Source organism: Triturus cristatus, chromosome 10, assembly GCF_964204655.1.
Source record: "Triturus cristatus chromosome 10, aTriCri1.1, whole genome shotgun sequence".
NCBI lineage: Eukaryota > Metazoa > Chordata > Amphibia > Caudata > Salamandridae > Triturus > Triturus cristatus.
In genome coordinates this window covers 1,030,021,751-1,030,045,118 of record NC_140593.1, presented here as the reverse complement: position 1 = coordinate 1,030,045,118, position 23,368 = coordinate 1,030,021,751, and positions in this window count along the sequence as shown.

Below are 23,368 nucleotides of genomic sequence, written 5' to 3'. Positions count from 1 at the left end.
TTGGAGACAGATTGATAGGGAGAGTAAAGATGACCTGAGAGCAGTCATGAAGAAAAAGAACTAGCCCATTCATTGCAGAGGGTGGCTTTGGTAACACAGTTCAAGGTGGTGGAACGATCAAGCAAAAACTGAATCACATTTCTTCTTATATCTAAAATCATTCAAAGATCAGTAGTTGTGTCCACTAGTATGGCTCCTCTACCATGTGAAGGTCAAAAACCTGCCTGTGTAGGGGAACTAATAGACCATTCTGGTGCAAATACAGGTGCTGTACGAACAACAGTCTCAGGTCTCTGAGATCTTGTATGGGGCAGAAAATGTGACTATATTTGAGTAAGGTAGAAGGCTCAGTCTAAGATTTATTAATTAATGAGAGAACAATGGTTTATTTTTAGGTCTGATGAACAGTGGTGGCAGCCATGGAAAAATTGTGGAGTTCAATCAGAATAAGACTATTATGTGCAGTGCTTGCTTAAAGGTTTTGACAGTGGTGGGGAGCAGTTGAGCCTAGCCCACTGCTGACTTGCAAAATATACATACATGAAGCTATCATAATAGAGAATGGTGTGTATCCTCAGGAGTGGAAGTCTCATTACACTCGCTGATGCAGAGCTATTGTCTTATATTCCCATACCTCTTTAAGGATCTGCTATCAATTTGTAAGGTGTCTCTCTCTATTTGGTAGCTGGGTGCAGAATTTAGAGCTAGAATTAAGGAAATGCCATTTTCAATGCTGTCATTCATGGAAGGGGTCAGAGCAATGGACTTTGAAAATTACCAGCACTACCTGACTTCCTCCCACACTTCCTTTTGTCTTCTCACAATTCTTTGCTTTACTGAAAGAGCACCTTAAACATAGAAGGGATGCTGGTCTAAAATGTATTAATTGTATCATCCTTGAATATCTTTTTGCATCTCATAATGCCTTTAATTGACAAACTACTGTCCAGTGTTTCATGTGACGTGTCCCAGACCTTGTCCATCCTGTTTTCAATACGTTCAATATGGAATGAAGATAAGACAGGCACCCAAGTAAGAGAGCTCTTGCTCCCTTGTAACAAGAGCCTTGTTTCTCATCTCACTTGCTCTTCCACAACAGGATAATCAAGACCCTTCTATATCTTTTACCCCTTTTCTCCATGTGCCATCTGATGTTCCCAGCCTAGATGTCTGGTACCACTTCCTCAACATATAAACATGTACCAAAGAACTATTGGTGTTGAGAATACTTTTTAGGCCTTCCTTTATAAATGCCGTGGAGGAATAATCAAATCTGAAATCATTTTGAAGTTACGAGAATAAGGGACAACTGTTTGTTATTCGTTGAGCTGACGGAATCATGTTCAAAAATGGATTGTAGTTTCTAGATAATATTCTTCAAATAGCATTTGTTGTTTTTATTGGTCTGGTGCTGAATTTTGTCCGCGAGCGCATCAATGTTCTTGCACTGACATGGCCAAGGGAGAAAGACATTCTTTTCAAAGAAAACTCTCACCTTCCTCTTGCGGCTCATTACAAAGATGTATTGGATAAGAGCATTTATCTGCAAACACAAACACCATAAAAGGTTTGACTGACCATACTGTTCAACTCACTTTCTGAAATTCCAATGAAATGCTGTGATGTACGGTCCAACACTTAGTAATTCATAGTGATTATTGATATCTGACACATTTCACTTAGCAAACCTCAGGACATGTTAGCCTTTGGCACCAATCACATACTCCTCCTCAGATCATGTTCAAACTTGCCACTTATCGTTTAGAAATTCTGAGTGCACTAGATGCATTTCTACACTTGAATTTCATTTTTCTACTTGAATCTGAGATTGTATTATGAGATAGCCTAGTATGTGTGTATTTTTTTATCGAATTGAAAAAAGAAAATCTCAGAGCCTGCTCATATACATCACCAAGCACTTAGCAATACAATAACTTGGCACGAGAAATTGGGTTGTTGATTGAGTGGCATGTTAACCCTGCCCAAGCAACAGCCACAATCCCCATCAGGGTGAACCACTTAAGTCACTCAATTAACCTGTGCTTAACCCTCTGGAAGCTGGGCACAAAACAGTCAGGCTTAACTTAGAGGGAATGTGGAAAGTATTTATGCAGGACACAAAGAGTAATAAAGTGAAAACATAACAGAAATAAAATTCCACACCAATTTAGAAAAATATATTCTTTGACACCAAAACAACAAATGTCCAATCAGCAGTACCAGAATTAAGAATTTTTAAAGTTTAAGGTAAAAAATGAGTGCCTAAAAGATCAAAGAGAAACCCCTGAACATCTAGAGAAAAAGTCACTGCTTTTTTTTCCAGAAATAACTTCTTATCCAGTACTGTGGATGACCCATTGAAGTCACTGCACTGTGAAAGTAGTGTGGTGTATGTCAATGGGTCGTCTGCTCTAAAGCAGTTAAAACCAACCAAATTCATACAGCTTGATGTCCTGTCCAACACAAATTGATGATACGCTGTAGGGATATGATGGCCACAATGCACGAACTTCTTTGTTCCATAATCATAGGGGACTTCTCCCTTTCCAGGAGGCCCACAGGATGGTAGAATTCTAGAACTGAGGTATAGCGGAAGGCACAGTGGTCAAGAAGGGTGGCAGAGGCTGCTAATAGCCACGCACAGCCAAGAGAAAGTCTCAGTTGCCATACATGGTCTATGGAGAAGAGGGCGGGAGAGAGAATTAACAATATTGAGAAGTACAAAGAAAATAGAAGAGAAGATAGAGAGGAGACATTCTAGAAAAGGAGGGGCGATTAAGAGAAAGAAAGGAGAGAAATAGAAAAGTCAAGAGAGAGTAGAAGAGATAGAAATGGGAAGATAGATGCAGCAGTAACCAGAAAACGATAGCAGGAAAAGGTTGAGAGAGACAGCAAGAGTAAAAATTGGTAGATTGGGAGTAAATAGAGAAAGTAAGTGAGAATTTAAAGGACCTACATGATAGCTAGGTACACGTTGACAAATGGTGATAGGTGATTTTAAGTGGAATTTATAAGCTTATCATATTTTGGCCAATACACTTGGTGCAATGTGATTTCAAAGCACAATTTTGCACTTTATTTTCAAAAAGTTATCTTAATGTAAGATACACAAATCACCTTGGATAGTGGTCTTTAAAATCCTAATAATGTCTAACCATGGTTACTTGATCCAAATGGCTTTTGTGCAAATTAGTTAACAATGGCACCCTCTTCGTATTTGTTACTATGTGCTCTTTGTGAGAAGTGCTGACACCTTCTCATTTAATGCATACGAGCCATGTCTACATTAGCTGGTATAATCGCTATAAAGTACAACCTGCTTGCTGAAAAGTCAGAGTTCTGTTAAGGAGGTGGTTTGGCTTTCTATTGTACATAAAACATGGCACTTAAACTCTGCCATTAAAAAAGGCAGTCTTTTAATTGCTTCATAACATGAAGCTTGACCTTTATCAGCACCTGTAGTGAAGGCAAACAGTCCCTTTGCAAGTAAATATTTTCCATTTCTAGTACACATGGCAGGCTCCCACACTTAAAATACACAAAGCTGCCAGTCAGCCCACTTTACATATTTACATCCTTCTACTTTAAATCTCATCTTATTGACAGGATTAAATGCTGGATTGTGAAACACTGATTGAGTGTGCTTTAATATGTACCTCAAAAATCCAGATATTCCGTCATATAGAATCCCACAGTGTACACCCTGAATATCAAAAACAGATAATCGATGATAGAATATCGAATTGAACATATTGACAGGTAAGTAATTATAGTTGTTCTATTCCTTACACCAGATATATATGTACCTACGCAACATATATATATATATATATATATATATATATATATATATATATATATATATATATATATATATATATATATATTTTTTTTTTTTCCACCAAATGCCACTCGAATGCCGAACACCATAGACGGGTGCCTCCGTGTCGTGCGAGTAGCTTGCACGCTGTAAATTCAACACCAACTCCTCAAGGAGACGGAGCACTCTGTGGGTTTCTTTATAATAGGCACTTTTAGAATCAATATACCAGTAGATGCGTTTCAGCAAGCAGCCTTTCTCAATACTGGTTTAGTATGTGTGGTCACATGATTGATTTAAAATACACTTTCATTCTTTCCCTATTGGTTCACCATTACATTTCCATGGCAACACGATGTCCAGTGTAAGCACGCAGCCATCTTGGAATGGGTTCCCATCCAATTATTCAATGCAGAGTCACTTGGCTTTTTCACAGCATAAGTAGCTTTTTGACCCTAATGGAATCACGCCGCATGGCTCATTATTTTGCATGATGACTGCGCATTTTTTGCATCGTGGGAGCAATGTTTTCTTTGTGTATTAGTGCTTTGTATCCCTCGTAGCCACAATCCTCATTTTCAAGAAACATCTGCGATCTATATATATATATTATCTACTGGCGGTCGCCAGTAGATAGTTATAGTTAGGACCGTGTTTCCATTGGAAATCTGAAAATTCTATTTTGAATAACTTTGGCGCCGGTTGACGAATCCTCGCGAAATTTTCAAAACTAATAGGGCGCTCCGCTCAGCTCCTACCCCGAAAGTCTCGGGGTGATTTGTCAAGTGGGGGCTGAGAAAAAGGGCTGTCCCAAAACGTGTTTTCCCCATGCATTTTCCCATAGGACCTTTAGTCGAAGGTACAGCCCGAACGGCTGAATTACTTGAAATTTGGCAAAGAGGTAGTCCTCAGGTCAGGGATGTGCCTCTTGCATATATGGTGTCAATCTGTTCAGTAGTTCCTGAGAAAATTGCATTTAAAAGTACATAAATATCTATAGGCGCGCACCGTGCGCGAGCGCAATTCTGATTGGTGGTTACATGTCAGTCAACATTCGAATCGGTCGAAATCAGGAAGTGTCGCCGCCATTTTGTGTGTTTGGTGTGTGACAGTGAAAAAGAAAGGTGGAGAACGTGAAAAGGGGGCAGGGTAGAGAGTTCCTGACCCCCTAGCCTTTGTCAGGGGGTCCCTGAAGGACCCCGAAGGGTGAAAAAAACATTTTATTTTTTTTCCCAAAATTCGCGGGGTGCGCGCAATGTAAAAAACCTTAAAAAAACAAAACATTTTAAACGAGCCATTCCATATTACAGGATACAGTCAATCTATAACTATATACATAGGTAGCTTATTGTAAAAAAATATATAAAAAATATAATAAAACATACATAACTTAGCATTTAAAAAACCTTACAAATTCACTTAAAAAACCATAGGTTTCACACACGTTATAGTTAGGAATTAGCATTTAAAAAACCTTGCAAATTCACTTAAAAAACCATAGGTTTCACACATGTTATAGTTAGCTGGACATTTCACTCGTAAAAAAACAATGAAATTCCCCCATTATAGTTAGTTCAGATAACTATAACTCGTGCGACCGCCACTCTATCACAAGGATGATGTCAACAGTGATGTAATGAGTGATGCCACTGACCATGTCATGAGTGATGTAATATGTGATGTCATGAGCAGTGGATTGCGGGCGCGCGAGTTATAGTTATCTGAACTAACTATAACGGGGGAATTTCATTGGTTTTTTACGAGTGAAATGTCCAGCTAACTATAACATGTGTGAAACCTATGGTTTTTTAAGTGAATATATATATATACATATATCTCCCAGGTATGTAGATGTGGAGTTAAGAATAGTACATCTATAGTTCCCTATATGCCCTTACCTCTCAATATTCTGTCCTCAATACTCTTGTATCACGATATTCTGGGGGTCGTTACTTAGTAGTACAACCAGTATTTGGGTAATTTAATGTTTGGTCATAGCTGAGGGCTGTGCCCTCCCTAAAAATATACTTCTGGCTACAGGCCTGTGTATGGGGGATCCATGTCATTGTCCGTGTCAGTGCATTTATAGATATTGTGCATCTCTGTGTCCTCGCACTTTAGAAATGTCAAACATATTTGGCTTCGCCAATGCTTGTTAGTAATGCAAGTTGATAGTTATCTGTAACTTTTATTTAATTGAACACATTTATGCACTCTAGGTACCACGTATTCTGTGAACAATACTTTCTGTTATCAAAAATAGAAAATGATAGCATACCGGCACCAAAAGATTTTGAAAACTACTTATTGTAATATACAGAAAATTAAAGTGATTGGATGGCAGTGTTTAAAACACTGTCTAAGTAAAAAGATCTTTGCAATGTGATGGAATAATGTTCCTTTTGAAAAATCTGTTTCATGCACAGACAGTGAAACAAGCAAAACTGAATAATTCCAGCTACAAAGTGCCGAAGATAATGAAAACCTTGAGCAGTCATCTGCAAAGAACTTGTAAAAAATAAATGAACTACAGGGTTGATAGTGCTTGGCACTGCCTGGTTAGGGTTGAAAACATTGTTGCAATTACACAATATACATGCGCTTTGTGAATAAAGAGAACCATCTTTGTAAATGAAGGAATGTAAAGCTGTGGATATCCTGAAAAGTTGAGGGCCTGATACACAAAGGGCCTCCACACTCGTGGATGAGGACCCACAGTTGTGGGGAGTCTCTGCTCTCAGTGCAGAGTCTCCGCAATGCTCCATGGGTCTCCTAATCAAATGGCGATGGAAAAGCTCAGCTATGGATATCTGGGGTAATTAGGACTCCTAGTCATTGCTTGCAGCCTACAACCGCATGAAGAAATCTATGTACCACCGCTCTTCAACTTACACTAACAGCACACCAGCAAACATTTCTCGATATCCCCTCACTATGCCCATTCTTCTGCCAGTATTCCTGTCAAAGGTCCAAGTGGTGAATGATGTCACAATAGATCTCAAAAACCAAACTGATATCAAACAAATATTCTAGAACCTTTGAGATTGGTGATTGTTAGAGATGCAGGACTAAAGAGAAACAGTTTTTTTTCTCTACAATGAATGACCCCATTAATACAAGAACGTGTTTCTGTTGAATCCATTGTTGTTTTCTACTAAGACACCTAAGTTATGCACTTCTCCTCAGGCAAATATAACTTCAAATGACCACAGTTCATTGCATTTTCGCTGAACAAACCTCAAACTTGGTCACCTGGGTGCAGCAGCATCAGTCACGCCAAGTCACCGCGGGCACTCAGAACATCTCAATCTTGCCTTTTACAAAATAAGGTAAATAAGGCAAGATTTAATGACATAGCACACTTCAATAGCTTGGTTAAACTTTGGAATCCACTTCAAGGTTGCCTAAAATTAGCCAGTGACTTCATTGATTTTGGAAAGGAAATGTATAACCTTTCTCTTTCTCTTGGTCAAATTCAACACATTTAGGCAGTTAGGGGCATAGATGTCCTTCACTGCCAAGATGTGGTGGATGAACTCTTTACAAAACTAAGGGCTTGATTATGATCTTTGCAGACAGGTTCACTCCTTCACAAACGGGACGGATATCCCAACTGCCAAAATAAAAATCCATTAAATCCAATTAAACTTGTAATACAGTGGATGGGATATCCGTCATGTTTGTGACAGAGCATCCCATCCACCAAGACCGTACTCAGGCCCTAAGTATTGAAACCGGCTCTTGTCTCAACCGTGCCTCAATATATTTCCTTTCCACCAACCTCTTCATGTGACACTTGCACAGTTCTGAAACATTCTTCCCCAATCCTGTAGAGAAATATATAACATTTTATAACAATCCATCATTTATAATCATTGTTGGGGCATAAAAGTACTATGCATGGAAAGAGACGTATACCCCTGCCCTGAGTGCACAACTGTATTGTTGGCTGGGTCCCTAATGCAAATTCTTTTGTCATAGGTGAACATGTGCACAAATTACATAGGCCTGTCTTATGGAGTATGGTTTTGTTGGACCAGGAAGGGTGTCAGAATCACTTCCCTCAAAGGGGTGGAAGGCTAAAGCTTTCACCAGTAGGTAAGCAGTATGAGCATGATTGTGGCAGCATACCATGTAGTTGCTTAGTAGTAGTGAATAGGACCTTTTCACCCTGTGTCACTCGAGTGAGGCCTACAAGCTCGCTCACTTTTTAAAAGTTCCGCTTATGTGTACTTAACGCACCCTTGGCCTACATCAGGTAGATGTGGAGTGCTGCAGTGTGCAGGAGTATGACTTTTATCTGGTTGGATGTGTTCCTGGAAGGGTACAGTACAAGGATGGAGTGGCAATGTGCAGTGAATGTGTGGTTAGTACAAGTACTGGGTGTATGTCTGCCTGAGAGGAATACATTATATGAGGGATGTAGTGCTTTTGCAATGCATGTGCAGGCAAAGCAGTGCTGGGAGTATGAATGCTTGCGTGGAGTACAATACATGAAGGATGAAGCGTGCTGGCAGAATATGTGTTTGTAAAGAGCACACCCCGGTTATACATAGAAGAGCTGCAGTGTTGAACAGTGTGTACAGACTGAGTGTATGTGCTGAATGCATGTGTAACAAATAAGGGTACAATGCATGAGAAACAATGTTGGGCAGATAATGTGGTGTGAATGTACACTGGTTAAGTGTGACTGCAATAGTACATTACATGGAGGACCCTAGGTTCCACTTTAGGAAGCCAAGGTCTGCCTGCTGAAGACATAAAGATGAAAGAAATCCCCCAGACAGATTTGTGTATTGCTGCATCCCTGCAAGATGAGTGGGGACACACTGGAGGGGAAAAGGTAGACACTTCCTTTACACTTGAAAAGTCTGCTCTTTGATTCAGTGATAGATCACAAGGAAAAGGCCTAGACACATCTCTGGATGGGAGATGGGGCTAATAATGGAACCACAAAGAGAATTTCTAGGGGTCTGAGATTAACCTTTTGATCCACATATCACTGTCGCTGATATTAAGGTCACTCCCATGAATTGTGATGCAGACAATTCTCTTCTGAGCTGTGCCTGCTGTGACAAACTTCTTTCATGAAGAAAGAAGAAGAGCAGAAGTGTCCACTTCAAAATAAGCAGAACCCCAACATAAATTTTCAAAGGCTCAGACCCTAAATCACATCTGGTGTCTGGACAAGGACTAAAAGAAGGTAAGGGTGGGCGGAATTTGTGAAATTGCCTTTCACAAAATTTCACGAAACGGCAAAAAATCTCCGCGAATTTTCGCGTACTCGCGGAAATTTTGGGCTGATTAATGCGTTACTGAATTTGACCTTCAACTCGGGCACCTGCTTTATTTATATCTGTAAGTGCTTCCTGTTGAGGTTTAATTTTTGTGACAGGAGCATCGTGCCAGAAGGAATCCTGCCCTGCAGCCAAGAAGATGCCACCGTTTTGTGCAATACCTGTACTCAACTGGAGTACTTTCTACTGGCTAATCAGTAAGTGCTACCTCGGAGGGTAAATGTATAGTGCTTTTCCTACACTACAGCTGTGTAAAGGGCCAGAAGAGTTGTCTCCAGCGACCATCTGTGTCTGTAACTTTTGCCACCGCGCCAATGGGTGCCGGTGTCCCTCGAGTGAGCTGTCCATCATAGTGGGGAAAGGGCGGGAAGACGTTGCACACCGCTGGTGTGTGGGCTGGGGCCAAACGGGCTGGGCTTCTATGCAGTTCACATGCCTCTTGTTTATAAAAGGTCCGAGACCGACCAGAGCAGCAGATGAGGAGACAGAACCTCCTGGTGTCAGGAACTACACGGGGATTGTGCTCGAGAAACTCATGTATGCACAGACCTCCATCAAGGATTACAGCAAATTGTTGACGGTGCTGAAAAGTTTAATCAAATGACGAGTTTACCCAGTTCTAACCTCTCCGAATTGGCGCCTCTGGGATTTTCTAAGCATTCACAAGCACTGCTGCTTGCCGCCCCGAAATATCTTGCACAAACAAATCAAAGTCCCTGGTGATACCATAGATCTCAGATTCAAAAACCTTCTGTGTCACAAAGTCTTTACTTCCAAGAAGTGCACAATTAATACTTCTTCATGATACATCTTTTTCAATCTTCAAGCATTGCATCAAAAAAATCCTTGTTCACAGACACGACCAGCACAGGTATAGTACCATGATAAAAATAAATTAGCTTTGCATTTTGAATGCTTTTCTGCTGTTTTTCCTTTTCTGTTTAACTTACAATTTAACTACATTTTTCGAGTTTGTGTCCTGGTATTTAAATGTGTTATTAACTTATTATCAAATAGTAGCCTCCTCTGCTGCATTTTTGACGTGTTACATTTTCTCTGTTGCCTTCTCTACACGGGGATTGAGCTCGAGAAACTCATGGATGCACAGACCTCCATCAAGGATTACAACAAATTGTTGACGGTAGATATGGGGAGAAAGCACACCTGCCTAGCCTCCACCGTGCTCACAAATCTTTTGTGCTGATTAATGCGTTACTGAATTTGACCTTCAACCCGGGCACCTGCTTTATTTAAATCTGTAAGTGCTTCCTGTTGAGGTCTAATAACAGGAGCATCATGCCAGAATGAATCCTGCCCTGCATATTTCAGTTCCGCCGCGGATCGCGGAAGTTTCGACATTTTCGAATTCCGCGCAGAACGCAAAAATGTCGAAATTTCATCATTTCCGCAAGGGTAACGGAAATTGTCACCCACCCTTATAAGAAGGGGAGTTTGAGTTTCCCAAAATGTGTCATTTTCCAAGCCGCCAGACAGGCTGTGTGACAAGGGAAACATCTGCAAGACTTCTGCTAGACCAGCATTGGGAGCCAAGGCCTGCTAGTCTCACTGCTGGGTGTGGGGACAACACCCAGAAAAACCAAGACCACCTGCCTTGGAGCTTGGAGCACCAGCCCCTGCCTGCTGGCCAAGACCAGTGCACCCTGTGAGGAAGAGGAGAATAATGGAGGGAGCGAGGTCCAGTGGGGAGCCCAATCGTGAGGACTCCCTATGCAAGGTTTGAGGAATTGGCTATGCACCGATTGGCCTGTATCCTGTGCGCATGACTGTTTTCTACATCTACCGTATGCCAATTGAGGGCAGCCGTAGCCTGGCCAAGTATTGAGTGCTGTGCGGAGGGCACCAAGCCAATACGGCCTTGTTGTGGTGACCAAGATTGGGCACAGTAACTCCAGCATGCCCCTTTTGTCCTCTGAAAGGGGTTCTGATAATCATCTACTGTTTGGTAATTCTCTGAGCGTCAGAGACACACTGCCTTTTAATATGTAGGGTTTCATTGAGATCCTTGAGGTAACTCTTTCTCCTCCAATTCAAGAGCATTTGCCTAAGTCTCATCAACCTGAAGATGAACCATTTATGTGTAATCGCTCTTCTTTCTTTTTAAGACTGTTGGGGAGATTTTTCTTCTACAATATTTACTTTTATTCTCCAGTTCCTCTTTTTAATATCCACTACAATCAGTTTTCATCTTTATTACGCACTAAAATGGTTCTACTTAACATCTCTCCTTGAATGGCCAGGCCTTACTTTTACTGTCACTTTGAAGCTTCAGCTTCTTGTCCTCTCTACAGCTTTTGATATTTCCAAATGTTTATCTGTTTCTCTATCAAGTATTAGACAAGCATCTCCTTTATTCCTCTAAAATCTCCGCCTTTTGACCACATTTTGTAGGAATATCCTGTATTCTGTATCACCTGGATGACATTTCAAGAGTCCTTGAAAGACTGATATCAAACATACTCAATGTTGCATTATTATTCAATAACTAATTGGCCAATACCTCAATTGCTTCGTCAGGGTCGCACAGTCAACAACTGCTGCACAAATAAGAGAAAAAAGAGTGAACAGCAAACCCTATAAGATATTGATACTGCAATAAATTGCCAGTTGTTCTTATTAACACTGATATGTAATCTTCCAAAATCCTAGGGCCATATTTTGCTCTTAAAACTCCATAACATTATTTCCATTTCAATGAAAGATTTTTCATTTGATTTCCCTGTACTGTTTTAGTTTCAATCTTACTCATATAAATACAGTTTCCCAAATTTCCATTATGTGTACAACCTTAGTACAGTCTCAGTTTCAGATATAAATCACATTCACATACCAATTAAAGATTAATTTTATTTATCTGAATTTCTTAGCACAGGTTAAATTCGTCAAAGATTTTCCTTTAAAAGAATCTGCTAATTTTTTACTGAAACCGCCTAAATATTTATACTTTCTCATCTCTTAAAGCAGTGGACTTCTATGTATTAGACCGACTTGCTGTATCCCCTATGTACACTGGTATGCCCTGACATTTATACTGTCCTAGAGAAGAATTCAAGATTCCTTGAAGGGCAGAAATCAAAGCAATTTATTTCATTATTACTCCATATTTACCCCATAATATTTCACCATTAGATTTTGAAATACTCAGTCACTTTCATGGTAACACAGTCAAGAGTTGGTCCAATTTTATTACACAAAAAAATTAAAAAGAGAGAAAAACTTTTTTTACCTTCATCTTTAAAACATAAATCTATATTACTCCCTTCAGTTTCTCATTGTTTATAGAAAATAAAGATGTAGCTGAGTTTCTGCATATGGGTTTCTGTTGCTTTCATAGATAAAACATATACATCGAATGGAGTATGTAAACATGATGAGAGAGAAAAGTATGTGAAATATAAGTGCATAATATTGTATTTCGATATACAAATAAATAAATAGAATGAAAAATAGAATGTATAGTGTTTATGTATATGCAAGATAAACATGGGTATGTCTGAACACGTAACTAATATTACAGGCATGCATATTTGGATTGGGTGCAGATATATATGGGTTTATTCCCCTTACAAATGTGCTGGAAGGTCTGTATACAATTACGTATTTAAAAAAAAATCTTATAGTATATACTCGTACATCTTATTTATATAACATATAAGTGAAGGAGTGTATGATATGTGTATATGGCCTTATGCCTATTTTCTTTGAAAACACATATATGTCATAGTATGTAAATCTGATTATAAGGAAGTTTTACAATATATTTAGATATAGAAAAAATCACTATATTTGTCTCTCTTTCTGTCTCACTCTCTCTTTATCTCTTACACTTCTCTCTCTTTCGCTTTCGCTTTCTCTCTCTTTCTCTCTATTACCTACTGTCGGTCAGCAGTAGATAGTTATAGTTAGGACCTAGTGTCCATAGAATATTTTTGTTTTGCTAATAACTTTGGCACCGTTTGATGAATCTTCACGAAATTTTCAAGTTTGCCACTCACTTCAACTGATGTTTTGAATGTTTTGGGGTGATTTGTCAAGCAGGCACAGATATAGTTAGGACCGTGTTTCCATTGGAAATCTGAAAATTCTATTTTGAATAACTTTGGCGCCGGTTGACGAATCCTTGCGAAATTTTCAAAACTAATGGGGCGCTCCGCTCAGCTCCTACCCTGAAAGTCTCGGGGTGATTCGTCAAGCGGGGGCTGAGCAAAAAGGGGGGTCCCAAAACGCGTTTTCCCGATGCATTTTCCCATAGGACCTTTAGTCGAAGGTACAGCCCGAACGGCTGAACAGAATTACTTGAAATTTGGCAAAGAGGTAGTCCTCAGGTCAGGGATGTGCCTTTTGCATATATGGTGTCAATCTGTTCAGTAGTTCCTGAGAAAATTGCATTTAAAAGTACATAAATATCTATAGGCGTGCACCGTGCGCGAGCGCAATTCTGATTGGTGGTTACATGTCAGTCAACTTCGAATCGGTCGAAATCAGGAAGTGTCGGCCGCCATTTTGTGTGTTTGGTGTGTGACAGTGAAAAAGAAAGGTGGAGAACGTGAAAAGGGGGCCGGGTAGAAAGTTCCTGACCCCCTAGCCTTTGTAAGGGGTCCCTGAAGGACCCCGAAGGGTGAAAAAAACATTTTATTGTTTTTTCAAAAATTCTCGGCGTGCGCGCACGGTGAAAAACCTTAAAAAAACAAAAAACATTTTAAACGAGCCATTCCATATTACAGGATACAGTCAATCTATAACTATATACATAGGTAGCTTATTGTAAAAAAATATATAAAAAATATAATAAAACATACATAACTTAGCATTTAAAAAACCTTACAAATTCACTTAAAAAACCATAGGTTTCACACACGTTATAGTTAGGAATTAGCATTTAAAAAACCTTGCAAATTCACTTAAAAAACCATAGGTTTCACACATGTTATAGTTAGCTGGACATTTCACTCGTAAAAAAACAATGAAATTCCCCCGTTATAGTTAGTTCAGATAACTATAACTCGCGCGACCGCCACTCTATCACAAGGATGATGTCAACAGTGATGTAATGAGTGATGCCACTGACCATGTCATGAGTGATGTAATATGTGATGTCATGAGCAGTGGATTGCGGGCGCGCGAGTTATAGTTATCTGAACTAACTATAACGGGGGAATTTCATTGTTTTTTTACAAGTGAAATGTCCAGCTAACTATAACATGTGTGAAACCTATGGTTTTTTAAGTGAATATATATATATACATATATCTTCCAGGTATGTAGATGTGGAGTTAAGAATAGTACATCTATAGTTCCCTATATGCACTTACCTCTGAATATTCTGTCCTCAATACTCTTGTATCATGATATTCTGGGGGTCGTTACTTAGTAGTACAACCAGTATTTGGGTAATTTAATGTTTGGTCATAGCTGAGGGCTGTGCCCTCCCTAAAAATATACTTCTGGCTACAGGCCTGTGTATGGGGGATCCATGCCATTGTCCGTGTCAGTGCATTTATAGAAATTGTGCATCTCTGTGTCCTCGCACTTTAGAAATGTCAAACATATTTGGCTTCGCCAATGCTTGTTAGTAATGCAAGTTGATAGTTATCTGTAACTTTTATTTAATTGAACACATTTATGCACTCTAGGTACCACGTATTCTGTGAACAATACTTTCTGTTATCAAAAATAGAAAATGATAGCATACCGGCACCAAAAGATTTTGAAAACTACTTATTGTAATATACAGAAAATTAAAGTTTAAAGTGATTGGATGGCAGTGTTTAAAACACTGTCTAAGTAAAAAGATCTTTGCAATGTGATGGAATAATGTTCCTTTTGAAAAATCTGTTTCATGCACAGACAGTGAAACAAGCAAAACTGAATAATTCCAGCTACAATGTGCCGAAGATAATGAAAACCTTGAGCAGTCATCTGCAAAGAACTTGTAAAAAATAAATGAACTACAGGGTTGATAGTGCTTGGCACTGCCTGGTTAGGGTTGAAAACATTGTTGCAATTACACAATATACATGCGCTTTGTGAATAAAGAGAACCATCTTTGTAAATGAAGGAATGTAAAGCTGTGGATATCCTGAAAAGTTGAGGGCCTGATACACAAAGGGCCTCCACACTCGTGGATGAGGACCCACAGTTGTGGGGAGTCTCTGCTCTCAGTGCAGAGTCTCCGCAATGCTCCATGGGTCTCCTAATCAAATGGCGATGGAAAAGCTCAGCTATGGATATCTGGGGTAATTAGGACTCCTAGTCATTGCTTGCAGCCTACAACTGCATGAAGAAATCTATGTACCACCGCTCTTCAACTTACACTAACAGCACACCAGCAAACATTTCTCGATATCCCCTCACTATGCCCATTCTTCTGCCAGTATTCCTATCAAAGGTCCAAGTGATGAATGATGTCACAATAGATCTCAAAAACCAAACTGATTTGAACAAATATTCTAGAACCTTTGAGATTGGTGATTGTTAGAGATGCAGGACTAAAGAGAAACAGTTTTTTTTCTCTACAATGAATGACCCCATTAATACAAGAACGTGTTTCTGTTGAATCCATTGTTTTTTTCTACTAAGAAACCTAAGTTATGCACTTCTCCTCAGGCAAATATAACTTCAAATGACCACAGTTCATTGCATTTTCGCTGAACAAACCCCAAACTTGGTCACCTGGGTGCAGCAGCATCAGTCACGCCAAGTCACCGCGGGCACTCAGAACATCTCAATCTTGCCTTTTACAAAATAAGGTAAATAAGGCAAGATTTAATGACATAGCACACTTCAATATCTTGGTTAAACTTTGGAATCCACTTCAAGGTTGCCTAAAATTAGCCAGTGACTTCATTGATTTTGGAAAGGAAATGTATAACCTTTCTCTTTCTCTTGGTCAAATTCAGCACATTTAGGCAGTTAGGGGCATAGATGTCCTTCACTGCCAAGATGTGGTGGATAAACTCTTTACAAAACTAAGGGCTAGATTATGATCTTTGCAGACAGGCTCACTCCTTCACAAACGGGACGGATATCTCAACTGCCAAAATAAAAATCCATTAAATCCAATTAAACTTGAAATACAGTGGATGGGATATCCGTCATGTTTGTGACAGAGCATCCCATCCACCAAGACCGTACTCAGGCCCTAAGTATCGAAACCGGCTCTTGTCTCAACCGTGCCTCAATATATTTCCTTTCCACCAACCTCTTCATGTGACACTTGCACAGTTCTGAAACATTCTTCCCCAATCCTGTAGAAAATATATAACATTTTATAACAATCCATCATTTATAATCATTGTTGGGGCAAAAAAGTACTATGCATGGAAAGAGACGTATACCCCTGCCCTGAGTGCACAACTGTATTGTTGGCTGGGTCCCTAATGCAAATTCTTTTGTCATAGGTGAACATGTGCACAAATTACATAGGCCTGTCTTATGGAGTATGGTTTTGTTGGACCAGGAAGAGTGTCAGAATCACTTCCCTCAAAGGGGTGGAAGGCTAAAGCTTTCACCAGTAGGTAAGCAGTATGAGCATGATTGTGGCAGCATGCCATGTAGTTGCTTAGTAGTAGTGAATAGGACCTTTTCACCCTGTGTCACTCGAGTGAGGCCTACAGGCTCGCTCACTTTTTAAAAGTTCCGCTTATGCGTACTTAACGCACCCTTGGCCTACATCAGGTAGATATGGAGTGCTGCAGTGTGCAGGAGTAGTGACATTTCTCTGGTTGTATGTGTTCCTAGGAAGGGTACAGTATAAGGATGGAGTGGCAATGTGCAGTGAATGTGTGGTTAGTACAAGTACTGGGTGTATATCTGCCTGAGAGGAATACATTATATGAGGGATGTAGTGCCTTTGCAATGCATGTGCAGGCAAAGCAGTGCTGGGAGTATGAATGCTTGCGTGGAGTACAATACATGAAGGATGAAGCGTGCTGGCAGAATATGTGTTTGTAAAGAGCACACCCCGGTTATACATAGAAGAGCTTCAGTGTTGAACAGTGTGTACAGACTGAGTGTATGTGCTGAATGCATGTGTAACAAATAAGGGTACAATGCATGAGAAACAATGTTGGACAGATAATGTGGTGTGAATGTACACTGGTTAAGTGTGACTGCAATAGTACATTACATGGAGGACCCTAGGTTCCACTTTAGGAAGCCAAGGTCAACCTGCTGAAGACATAAAGATGAAAGAAATCCCCCAGACAGATTTGTGTTTTGCTGCATCCCTGCAAGCTGGATGGGGACACACTGGAGGGGAAAAGGTAGACACTTCCTTTACACTTGAAAAGTCTGCTCTTTGATTCAGTGATAGATCACAAGGAAAAGGCCTAGACACATCTCTGGATGGGAGATGGGGCTAATAATGGAACCACAAAGAGAATTTCTAGGGGTCTGAGATTAACCTTTTGATCCACATATCACTGTCGCTGATATTAAGGTCACTCCCATGAATTGTGATGCAGACAATTCTCTTCTGAGTTGTGCCTGCTGTGACAAACTTCTTTCATGAAGAAAGAAGAAAAGCAGAAGTGTCCACTTCAAAAGAAGCAGAACCCCAACATAAATTTTCAAAGGCTCAGACCCTAAATCACATCTGGTGTCTGGACAAGGACTATAAGAAGGTAAGGGTGGGCGGAATTTGCGAAATTGCCTTTCGCAAAATTTCGCGAAACGGCAACAAATCTCCGTGAACACACGAAATTTCGCGTGCTCGCGGAAATTTTAGGCTGATTAATGCGTTACTGAATTTGACCTTCAACCAGGGCACCTGCTTTATTTATATCTGTAAGTGCTTCCTGTTGAGGTTTAATTTTTGTGACAGGAGCATCGTGCCAGAAGGAATCCTGCCCTGCAGCCAAGAAGATACCACCGTTTTGTGCAATACCTGTACTCAACTGGAGTACTGTCTGCTGGCTAATCAGTAAGTGCTACCTCGGAGGGTAAATGTATAGTGCTTTTCCTACACTACAGCTCTGTAAAGGGCCAGAAGAGTTGTCTCCAGCTACCATGTGTGTTTGTAACTTTTGCCACCGCGCCGACGGGTGCCGGGGTCCCTCGAGTGAGCTGTCCATCATAGTGGGGAAAGGGCGGGAAGACGTTGCACACAGCTGGTGTGTGGGCTGGGGCCAAACGGGCTAGGCTTCCATGCAGTTCACAATCACATGCCTCTTGTTTATAAAGGGTCCGAGACCGACCAGAGCAGCAGATGAGGAGACAGAACCTCCTGGTGTCAGGAACTACACGGGGATTGTGCTCGAGAAACTCATGTATGCACAGACCTCCATCAAGGATTACAGCAATTTGTTGACGGTGCTGAAAAGTTTAATCAAATGACGAGTTTACCCAGTTCTAACCTCTCCGAATTGGCGCCTCTGGGATTTTCTAAGCATTCACAAGCACTGCTGCTCGCCACCCTGAAATATCTTGCACAAACAAATCAAAGTCCCTGGTGATACCATATATCTCAGAATCAAAAACCTTCCGTGTCACAAAGTCTTTACTTCCAAGAAGTCCACAATTAATAATTCTTCATGATACATCTTTTTCAATCTTCAAGCATTGCATCAAAAAAATCCTTGTTCACAGACACGACCAGCACAGGTATAGTACCATGATAAAAATAAATTACCTTTGCATTTTGAATGCTTTTCTGCTGTTTTTCCTTTTCTGTTTAACTTACGATTTAACTAAATTTTTCGAGTTTGTGTCCTGGTATTTAAATGTGTTTTTAACCTTATTATCAAATAGTAGCCTCCTCTGCTGCATTTTTGATGTGTTACATTTTCTCTGTTGCCTTCTCTACACGGGGATTGAGCTCGAGAAACTCATGGATGCACAGACCTCCATCAAGGATTACAGCAAATTGTTGACGGTAGATATGGGGAGAAAGCACACCTGCCTAGCCTCCACCGTGCTCACGAATCTTTTGTGCTGATTAATGCGTTACTGAATTTGACCTTTAACCCGGGCACCTGCTTTATTTAAATCTGTAAGTGCTTCCTGTTGAGGTTTAATAACAGGAGCATCGTGCCAGAATGAATCCTGCCCTGCATATTTCAGTTCCGGCGCGTATCGCGGAAGTTTCGACATTTTCGCGTTCCTCGCAGAACGCGAAAATGTTGAAATTTCATAATTTCCGCAAGCATAGCGGAAATTGTCACCCACCCTTATAAGAAGGGGAGTTTGAGTCTCCCAAAATGTGTCATTTTCCAAGCAGCCAGACAGGCTGTGTGACAAGGGAAACATCTGCAAGACTTCTGCTAGACCAGGATTGGGAGCCAAGGCCTGCTAGTCTCACTGCTGGGTGTGGGGACAACACCCAGAAAAACCAAGACCACATGCCTTGGAGCTTGGAGCACCAGCCCCTGCCTACTGGCCAAGACCAGTGCACCCTGTGAGGAAGAGGAGAGTAATGGAGGGAGCGAGGTCCAGTGGGGAGCCCAACCGTGAGGACTCCCTATGCAAGGTTTGAGGAATTGGCTATGCACCGATTGGCCTGTATCCTGTGCGCATGACTGTTTTCTACATCTACCATATGCCAATTGAGGGCAGCCGTAGCCTGGCCAAGTATTGAGTGCTGTGCGGAGGGCGCCAAGCCCATACAGCCTTGTTGTGGTGACCTCGTATGCCAGAGGGGACCACAGTGGAAGTAGTTGTGTGACCAGCGTGCAAGGACTCATGAATGCCTGAGGGGTTACCCCTAATGCCTGGAAGGTCCGCTTTGATGATGGCAATTGCACCTAAGGAGTCTGCATTGTGTCCAGAAGGTATCACGCAACCGTGTGTGCCAGGAGGGGCTGCCGGGATCAAATCATAAAAAAACTTCAGACCGTTACTCAGGACTGGAGTGAGGCTGTGACCAGCGGGTCTGGCTGCATTGTGAGATCTAACCTGACTGACCCCCGAGGACCAGGAGGATGCCGTGAAGAATTATACATCCTCATGGGACTCCAGTCGGCAGCCGAAGGATTGAATTTGGCCCGCTAGGGAAAACTTGACTTACTGTGTCTTTGTGAGATGGAAGCTGCTCTGATCCCCTGGGAGAGCTGGCTGCAGCACTCCGAAGAGTAAGCCTGCACCTGCCTGAGGCTGCTGCATGTACCGCAAGCAGCCTGAATTCCCTGACCAGGATCTGATCTTGCGAATGAGTCCACAAACAGGGCACCTGCTGAAATGCTGAACACTTCTGTGTTGCAGGAGTGGATAAGACCTGACCTGGGCCTTTAGACCATTGGAGATTCGCTGCTGAAGGTGCTGCGGCACCATAGACACTTTTGACTAAAATTCTGAAGAGTCAAAGGGAACTCTTGAGTACGGCCTTATAGTGTGCATTCCCTGGATGTGGCCACCAATGAATGGGAAATAACCCCAAAGTTGTTACACAGAGGAGGGTGGGACAGGGATTTGCCTGACAACTACTAGAGCCACAATCTCAAGGGGGATTGCGTTGTTGCTTCTAAAAGCCACATTTCTTTGCATATGTAGAGTTAGAAATTAAACACTACTTTTGTATAAATAAAAGCAAGTACTTGACTGGACATTGATGTTTTGTTCATACAGTTTGCACTTTGAGTTATTAATCGTGTTCACTGACCTGTATCTACAACCCCCAAAGGAAGCCTTGGCTTTTGGACCACAGCTACCATTGAGAGTCAAGTGTCGAAGGGGTACTTGTCCAAGTTGAGTGGGATCCATAATAGGTAGGGGACTATGGCCCATCAGAAGTAAAAGGCCTCGACCACCAAGATTGGGCACAGTAACTCCAGCATGCGCCTTTTGTCCTCTGAAAGGGGTTCTGATAATCATCTACTGTTTGGTAATTCTCTGAGCGTCAGAGACACACTGCCTTTTAATATGTAGGTTTTCATTGAGATCCATGAGGTAACTCTTTCTCCTCCAATTCAAGAGCATTTGCATAAGTCTCATCAACCTGAAGATGAACCATTTATGTGTAATCACTCTTCTTTCTTTTTAAGACTGTTGGGAAGATTTTTCTTCTACAATATTTACTTGTATTCTCCAGTTCCTCTTTTTAAAACCCACTACAATCAGTTTTCATCTTTATTACACACTAAAATGGTTCTACTTAACATCTCTCCTTAAATGACCAGGCCTTACTTTTACTGTCACTTTGAAGCTTCAGCTTCTTGTCCTCTCTACAGCTTTTGATATTTCCAAATATTTATCTGTTTCTCTATCAAGTATTAGAAAAGCATCTCCTTTATTCCTCTAAAATCTCCGGCTTTTGACCACAGTTTGTAGGAGTATCCTGCATTCTGTATCACCTGGATGACATTTCAAGAGTCCTTGAAAGACTGATATCAAACATACTCAATGTTGCATTATTATTCAATAACTAATTGGCCAATACCTCAATTGCTTCCTCAGGGTCACACAGTCAACAACTGCTACACAAATAATAAAAGAGTAAACAACAGCAAACCCTATAAGTTAGACTGATATTGATACTGCAATAAATTGCCAGTTGTTCTTATTAACACTGATATGTAATCTTCCAAAATCCTAGGGCCATATTTTGCTCTTAAAACTCCATAACATTATTTCCATTTCAATGAAAGATTTTTCAATTGATTTCCCTGTACTGTTTTAGTTTCAATCTTACTCATATAAATACAATTTCCCAAATTTCCATTATGTGTACAACCTTAGTACAGTCTCAGTTTCAGATATAAATCACATTCACATACCAATTAAAGATTCATTTTATTTATTTGAATTTCATAGCACAGATTAAATTCTTCAAAGATTTTCCTTTAAAATAATCTGCTATTTTTTTACTGAAGGCGCCTAAATATTTATACTTTCTCATCTCTTAAAGCAGTGGTCTTCTAAATATTAGACCGGTGTGCTGTATCCCCGATGTACACTGGTATGCCCTGACATTTATACTGTCCTAGAGAAGAATTCAAGATTCCTTGAAGGGCAGAAATCAAAGCAATTTATTTCATTATTACTCCATATTTACCCCATAATATTTCACCATTACATTTTGCAATACTCAGTCACTTTCATGGTAACACAGTCAAGAGTTGGTCCAATTTTATTACACAAAAAAATTAAAAAGAGAGAAAAACTTTTTTTACCTTCATCTTTAAAACATAAATCTATATTACTCCCTTCAGTTTCTCATTGTTTATAGAAAATAAAGATGTAGCTGAGTTTCTGCATATGGGTTTCTGTTGCTTTCATAGATAAAACATATACATCGGAATGGAGTATGTAAACATGATGAGAGAGAAAAGTATGTAAAATATAAGTGCATAATAATGTATTTCGATATACAAAAAAATAAATAAAAAATAGAATGAAAAATAGAATGTATAGTGTTTATGTATATGCAAAATAAACATGGGTATGTCTGAACACGTAATTAATATTACAGGCATGTATATTTGGATTGGGTGCAGATATATATGGGTTTATTCCTCGTACAAATGTGCTGGAAGGTCTGTATACAATTACGTATTTAAAAAAAATATCTTATAGTATATACTTGTACATCTTATTTATATAACATATAAGTGAAGGAGTGTATGATATGTGTATGTGGCCTTATGCCTATTTTCTTTGAAAACACATATATGTCATAGTATGTAAATCTGATTATAAGGAAGTTTTACAATATATTTAGATATAGAAAAACTCACTATATTTGTCTCTCTTTCTGTCTCGCTCTCTCTTTGTCTCTTACACTTCTCTCTCTTTCGCTTTCTCTCTCTCTCTTACCTACTGTCGGTTGGCAGTAGATAGTTATAGTTAGGACCTAGTGTCCATAGAACATTTTTGTTTTGCTAATAACTTTGGCACCATTTGATGAATCTTCACGAAATTTTCAAGTTTGCCACTCACTTCAACTGATGTTTTGAATGTGTTGGGGTGATTTGTCAAGCAGGCACAGATAAAAACATGAGGTCCCCCCAAAAAATTTCCCCATGCAAATTCTCACTAGACTATACCCGAACCACTAGGTGGGATTACTCCAAATGTGGCAGAAAGCTAGATCTCGGTCTAGAAAGAGCCCTTTTGTAATTTGATGTAAATCCATTCAGTAGTTTTAGAAATGTTAAAGATTTTTGTGTATCTATGGATGCACATTTTCTGTGGATCCGACAGATCTCAAAACTAGATCTGATTGGCTGCCCCTCCACGCACCAGAACTTTTCATCTGTGTTCCTGCCCGCTTCCGAAACTATAACTCAAGCCCTAAAGT